Consider the following 7,119-nt stretch of genomic DNA (forward strand, 5'->3'; position numbering starts at 1 on the left):
ACTTCCCTTCTATTTTCTGTCTTATCTTTTGTCTCCCCCATTCTTTCCTCATTCTGGTTCTATACATTGTAACAAGCAAAGAGAAGAAGAGTTCAATTTTCTTTTGTGAGATCTTGAGTGCTTGTGCTTTCTTCTCCCCCTTAGCCTTTGCTTATTCCCCTAGAGAAATTGAAAATTGAGATTAACTACCAGTATGGAGTACCTGTGGTGGTGGATCTGTTTTGCTGGATCAGGATTAGTGTTTCCCCATTTAGCAAAGCTAGTTCATACCTTGGAGTCTTGCTGTGAAAACTTATCAAAACTTAGCTCAATTTACAACTTTAGATAATAAAAATACAGAATTTCATTGGAAAATACTACAAGTTGTGAAAACTTATCAAAACTTAGTTCAATTTACAACTTTAGATAATAAAAATACAGATTTTCATTGGAAAATACTACAAGTTCTTCACGTGTGAAAATTCTGTTTTCTTATGCTTTCACTAATATTTAATCTTGATCTTAATTGGATTTGAGAGATAACCTTCAAATTGTCTTCCTCCCTATTCACTTTATCTTCCTTTTATCTCTTTGACTCCATTAAAAGGCGCTAGTTTACTAAACAACAAGTTCTTATAGAATAACATGCACTATTAGGCATATTTGAGTAGGCATTTAGCTCATTTTCATTCTGTTTTAGATAGATTACAGTAAGATTAGCTTGCATTATGGCACGGAAATAGAAGTGTGTGTGTTTTTCAGTTTTCATGCATAATAATCGTAAAAAATCATTTAAAAAACTCAAAAAATTACATAAAAATAACCTTCAATTCATAAAAACAGTCAACTATTTGTTGTAGTTTCTGTTTTAATGTTCTTTTATCATATAATTGCATTGCGTTGTGTGCCCAACTTCATATTAATTTTCTGCTTTGGTTTATGTGTACTTTTCAGCCTCTAAACAGTCAATTTACAGTTTGTTGTAAATTCATTTTTGTTGCTTTTGGCATATCCTTCATAGAGTAATTGCTATAGACTTCATCCTCTGAATTATAGGTAAATATTGCACCATTTGCCATCTGAATTTTTATCCATTTAATCACTTATTGCTTGCTGTTTTTTCCATTATTACGAAAATATTTGTCTAGGACAGTCGCTGGTAGTTTGAATTGGGTGTCAGTGACCATTTATTGCATTGTAGTTTAACTCACCAAGTCATCTAAGGATTCTCCCCCGTAGTTAACAAACACTAACCCAAAGTGCAGCGAATGAGTACGTGGTGACAGTGTACTATTTCCAGTTACATTGAAACGGATGGTTTCGAATGTTAACAGCAGCGAATGAGTACGTGGTGACAGTGTACTATTTCCAGTTACATTGAAACGGATGGTTTCGAATGTTAACAGGTAGATTGGATTTTATCACCCCTCTCTCTAAGATGAAATGAAATGAAATGATATTTTAAGGTCAGCGAGACTAAAAATAGTTTATGAGACCATTAGTTCCTTGTTTTTGGTCTTTGCAATTCAGTCTTTTCTGATTCAAATTGATGATGACCTGACCCAACCTTCCAACAATCCCCTCGCTAAAAAGACAATGCCAAGAAACTCATGCTAACTGATGTGATAAAAAAGCAAGAGAAGCAAGATGTTGATATCCCAGAAAAAGCAAGCTAGCCTATGGACTTTGAACCAGAAAACAAGAAGCATGCCAACAAGAACAGCTGCAAGAAAAAAATCGGCAAATGATGAAGTAATCTCAGATCTTAAGCCTGGGAGCCTATATAAAAGCTATTGAAGCAATTGTTAAAGAAGTATCAGGTGTCACGTCTGAAAGACAAGAATAAATTAATATTTTATCTAGTTATATCTCTGTAATAACATTCCTGAGAGATCTGGGAAACAGTGTATGTTTTCTCATTCGAAATATATAGAAAGTCTTTTCCTCTAGCATATGGACTTTGAACCAGAAAACAAGAAGCATGCCCACAAGAACAGCTGCAAGAAAAAAAATTGGCAAATGATGAGGTAATCTCAGATCTTAAGCCTGGGAGCTTATATAAAAGCTATTGAAGCAATTGTTAAAGAAGTATCAGGTGTCACGTCTGAAAGACAAGTATAAATTAATATTTTATCTAGTTATATCTCTGTAATAACATTCCTGAGAGATCTGGGAAACAGTGTATGTTTTCTCATTGGAAATATATAGAAAGTCTTTTCCTCTAGCATATGGACTTTGAACCAGAAAACAAGAAGCATGCCAACAAGAACAGCTGCAAGAAAAAAATTGGCAAATGATGAAGTAATCTCAGATCTTAAGCCTGGAAGCCTATATAAAACTTAAAAGCTATTGAAGTAATTGCTAAAGAAGTATCAGGTGTCACGTCTGATAGACAAGTATAAATTAATATTTTATGTAGTTATGTCTCTGTAATAACATTCCTGAGAGATCTGGGAAACAGTGTATGTTTTCTCATTGGAAATATATAGGTGGTCTTTTCCTCCCAACCAAAAGCAAAATATCGAACTCTATGTTTATACGGGATGAGTAGGGACAAGACAATAGCCAAGTTGGGTTAAGGATTGGCCCAAAAAGTTATTCAAGACAGTTGGAAGAATTTTGGTGATGAAGATGATGTGCATCACTAGCATGGCAAGATTGAAACGAATGGCGCCGAGCATACAGGAAGAACCTCGTGGCTCGTGGCTATTGCTAAGAAGGGTGAAGAAGACTGAACAAAAAAGGTTTGCATAGTATTCCTAATTACATGATTCAAAAGACAATTCCGAGAATTATTGTTGTACATTACTTTTGAAAGAGGGCTTAACGCATTGGCAAAATATGATCTACCTAATGCATTTGGGTGAATTACTTCTCAACTCAATGATGTACCAGTTTGCAGAATCAGGTCCTTTATCAGAAATTCATTGATTCCATGATTTCCCATCTTTTTCAAGTGTGCAATTCGAGTGGTATAGCCCACTACAATTTCCGTTCAAACTCTCTTTTATTTTCTAACTCCAATGCGATCCATGATTGTGAAAATGTGAAAACAAACCTAGCAAAAAATTTGCAAATTTCAATGCATTTTGGACACTTGTGACCACCCAATGTTGAGTTTCAGAATTTTTAAATAAAACATTATCAAACCCAGTGAGACCGTTAAAGAACATTATATTCCATTGTAAATCTATTTTGAGCAGCCTAAAACTTAATCTATAGGAATCCATGAAATAAAGTTTAAAATAAGCATACCAGGAGATCGGAGTAAGGGATTGTAACGACATTGCTTGTTGGAACATGGGCTTCTTCAACGCTAGCCTTAGGCTGCCCTGTTTTTCCAGCTTTGACGTGAAATCTTGTCAGCGTTGCATTTGGATTAGTGATTACAGACGGGGAGGAAAACGGACATGAAATCTGCTTAGGAAAATGCTACATACCGTTCATAATTGTGAATGCAGTTACACTCTGAAAGAAAGTAGTAAATGAGTACAAGTATTTCTGAATTGATTTCAACCAGAAGTCGAAAGAAAGTAGTAAATGAGTACAAGTATTTCTGAATTGATTTCAACCAGAAGTTGAATGGGAAGACAGTAGAAATACAGAAATAAGAGAATTTTGAAAGGCTGAAAAATATTATATGTTATTCAAAATATATAGGCAGAATTATGTGATTGGAAAATGAAGAAAATGTTTTTTGGGCTATGAGTGTGATTTGTGGGTCCCATTTTAAAATAGAAACAAATTGAAAAAATCCAAAAATACTTGATCATGAGCAAGTTTGAAATAAAAATTTATATCCTTATGAAATAATTTTGAGTAAAAGCTCCCATCCAAACAATTACTATACTGCATCTCATAAAATATCTACACAAAGGTGAACAAATGTGACTAGGTAGGACTCACATTTGCTCACAAGAATCTCGGAATTGCGTTGCATTACGTGACGCTGGACTTGACAGAATCTTTAGGTCTCCATCGTAAAAGGTAGGTACAAATTAGGAATCGATTTGATTGGTGGCATATTTTAAATCAGTGTGGCCCACGAAAAAAGACGACAAAGAGTGAGCCTTGCAGAACCATCTTGCAAACATCTATGTAAACGCTAATAGTTGACCATTATACACCCATCCATTGTATTATTCCGACTAACAGTTAACGTCAATACGCCAATCCAATGAAAAGGTTACAAGAGGAGGCTTCCTAGTGTTGGAGCAATATTTCAAGTTGAACTATTTATTTTGGACATTTTAAAGTTATTAAATTAAAAAATTAATAAATAAATATTTTTAATATTTATTTAATAATTATATAAATATTTTTATTATAATTATTATAAAATAAAGATTAAGTTTTATATAAATTAAATTTTAAAAATGATTTAAATGAAAAAATATAATAATATTTATTTTACAATTGTGGATATGAATAACTTTTAATTTATATATGGTTTTTTTTATTTTTGATTTTTTTAAAGTTGGCAACAGAGGTTACATTATGGTCATGTCAAAGAATAACACCACACCTGGCTACATTATGGTCATGTCAAAGAATAACACCACATCTGAATAAGCATGGAATTGAACTAGTGACTTAACATCTAAGAGTGCTTTAAATTATTATTAAATACAAAAATGTAATTAATTAATTAGAAGTCATAACAAAGTTTCAAATTTATTAAAAAAATTAATTTTACAAAAAAGTTAAATTCTTTTATATTTATCTTGCTCTTTTTTATAATAAATTATTTGTAATTTCAATATTATAATTATTGGAGAAATAAACGAGCCTAGATCCATCTTAACCTTAGATCTAGACAGATCAAATCTTATAGGTGCAAATTTTTCCTCAAGTTTTGCACTCAAAAAAAAGTTTGCACCTCAAGAGATTTGATGATGATCTCTCTCAATGCTTAATAGATACGGGTTAAGATGGATCTAACTTGGTTTTTATATACAGGCATATCATATCTAGGTTGGATCCATCTATCCCTCTCTCTCTCTCTCTCTCTCTCTCCTTATGTCTCTCTCTTCCCTCCCACTCTACTCTCTCCCTCACTCTCTCCATCTCTCCCCTGTCACCCTCTCTCTCTCTCTCTCCTTATGTCTCTCTCTTCCCTCCCGCTCTACTCTCTCCCTCACTCTCTCCATCTCTCCCCTGTCACCCTCTCTCTCTCTCTCCCTATCTTTCTTGCTTAATGTATTTCTTTTTCTCTCCCTCTCTCTCCCCCTCCAACTCCATCTCTCTCTCCTTCTCTCTCTTTTCCTTCGTTTCCCTCCCTTTCTCTCCCACCTCCCTCTGTCTCTCCCCCCCATCTCTCTCTCTCTCTCTTCCCTTCTCTCCCCCCTCCATCTTCTTGTCTCCCTCTCTCTCTCTTTCCCTTCTCTTCCTCTCTCTCCCCTCCCCTTCTCTCTCTCTTCCCTCCTCTCCTCTCTCACCCACTCTCTCTCCATCTCTGCCTTGTCATTCTCTCTCTCTCTCATCCCCTTCTTATCTCTATGGCCCCTCTCTCTCTTCCCTTTCTCTCACTCTCTCACTCCTCTCCTCTCTCCCTAACTCTCTCTCCAAATCTCCTTTGTCATTCCCTCTCCCTCTCTACCTCTACTTCTCGTCTTTGTTCTCCCCCCTCCTCTCTCTCACTCTCCATATGATCAAGAGTTGTCACTCTATGCAATCAACGATATATGTAATGTCTAATATATTTTACATTTTATTTTCTTTTATTGTGAAATGAGCTATGATTTTTGGGCATGTAATATTGATAAGTCATGGTATTGTCCCATGGTATAATAATATCCATGGTAAAGTGGGGGTGGATATCCATGGTTAAAAAACTTGTTATATTGTAAGTTTGTTATAAGTAATAAGTTTTTATGTGCTTATCAATTACATTTAAATATGGTTATGGAATCATTAATCATTATTAGTCTCTGTCAAGGCAAGGCTCTAACAATCAATTTGGTTGTTGATCACTATTAGTTTAACATTGACCAATGCAAATTATCATGTTTAACTTTGAAAAATAAATATTATTTTTCAATATTATTAAAAAAATGATTTTCAAACATTTGATTGAATCATAACTTCAAGGTCTTACGGAAACCTTTGCACAATATAATGCCATATGGATGTCTTACATATTTTATGTCATAATTTATGGATGTGGTTACAATTTTCATGTATGACTTTAGATATTTGTGTAGTGATTTTTTTATTCTTAAGCTTTGCAAGAAAACCATCCAAAAATAAAATAGTTGAAAATAACTTATACTCAAGTAAATAACATATTTACAATCAATTACTTCGCATCATTATTTATACTTTCTTCAACACTTAATGTAGGAGTAAAACTGTAAATGTACAACCCACCAAAATTTATACATGTTCTAATAAAATACTTGAAAATAACTTATACTCAAGTAAATAACATATTTACAATCAATTACTTCGCACCATTATTTATATTTTCTTCAACACTTAATGTAGGAGTAAAACTGTAAATGTGTAGACTTACTAGTGGTTACAACCCACCAAAATTTATGCAAGTTCTTCTGCTTGAGCAAACAATATACTTATCCACTTCACAAATTCACAACTCAATTTATTAGTTTGTGCCAAAGCGAGACTATAGGATGATTTTTCTATAACCATTATTGATTTAGCATTGACCAATGTAACTTAAAATTAATTATGCAATTTTTCCCATAACATAATTTCTAAGTTTGAGTTGGAGGGACTAAGCTATCTTGCAAAACAAAATTACAATATAACAAATTCAATTTTACTATTTTTATTACTTTTAACCTTTTGCTATTAATTGATCTAGGATTTAAATGTTTACACTCATTTTTGTCCATTAGGTCTTGATTAGACGATGATCAGGTGCTTTGTTAAGGCACTCCTTGATGTGAAGTCATCGGTTCAATTCCCTACCCGATTAAGTTGATATATTGGACATCATGAAGATATAGTCCCACCAAACTTACAAAAAGAAAAACCCTTTTATTATTTTTTAATTAAGTCGACATATAAATGTTAAATTTTAAATTTTACAAACATTTATCCCTACACATCTACCCCTGGGTTGTAGAGCGTCTCTCAACACAAAGATTTTAATTGTGAATTTTAATATAATTCAAA

The 7,119-nt window shown here is 33.4% G+C and overlaps 1 long non-coding RNA gene across 3 annotated transcripts in view; it reads right to left on the bottom strand.

Annotated features, from left to right (window-relative positions):
• LOC149259531 (uncharacterized) overlaps positions 1-3,592 on the bottom strand; it is a 241,052-nt gene extending 237,460 nt beyond the window's left edge. Inside the window, exons 1-3 of one of the 3 annotated variants that reach the window (XR_016247374.1) lie at positions 3,420-3,592; positions 3,235-3,337; positions 203-282 (exon numbers count right to left, since the gene is read on the bottom strand). This is a non-coding gene — a long non-coding RNA (uncharacterized LOC149259531). Of the gene's footprint in view, positions 1-202; positions 283-3,234 lie in introns of all 3 variants that reach the window. The other 2 variants (XR_016247379.1, XR_016247376.1) reach the window with 2 other exon arrangements.
• Between the last annotated feature and the right edge of the window lie 3,527 nt (positions 3,593-7,119).

Source organism: Pinus tabuliformis, chromosome 6, assembly GCF_031772625.1.
Source record: "Pinus tabuliformis cultivar Carrire ecotype Pingquan chromosome 6, CPIR1, whole genome shotgun sequence".
Lineage (NCBI taxonomy): Eukaryota > Viridiplantae > Streptophyta > Pinopsida > Pinales > Pinaceae > Pinus > Pinus tabuliformis.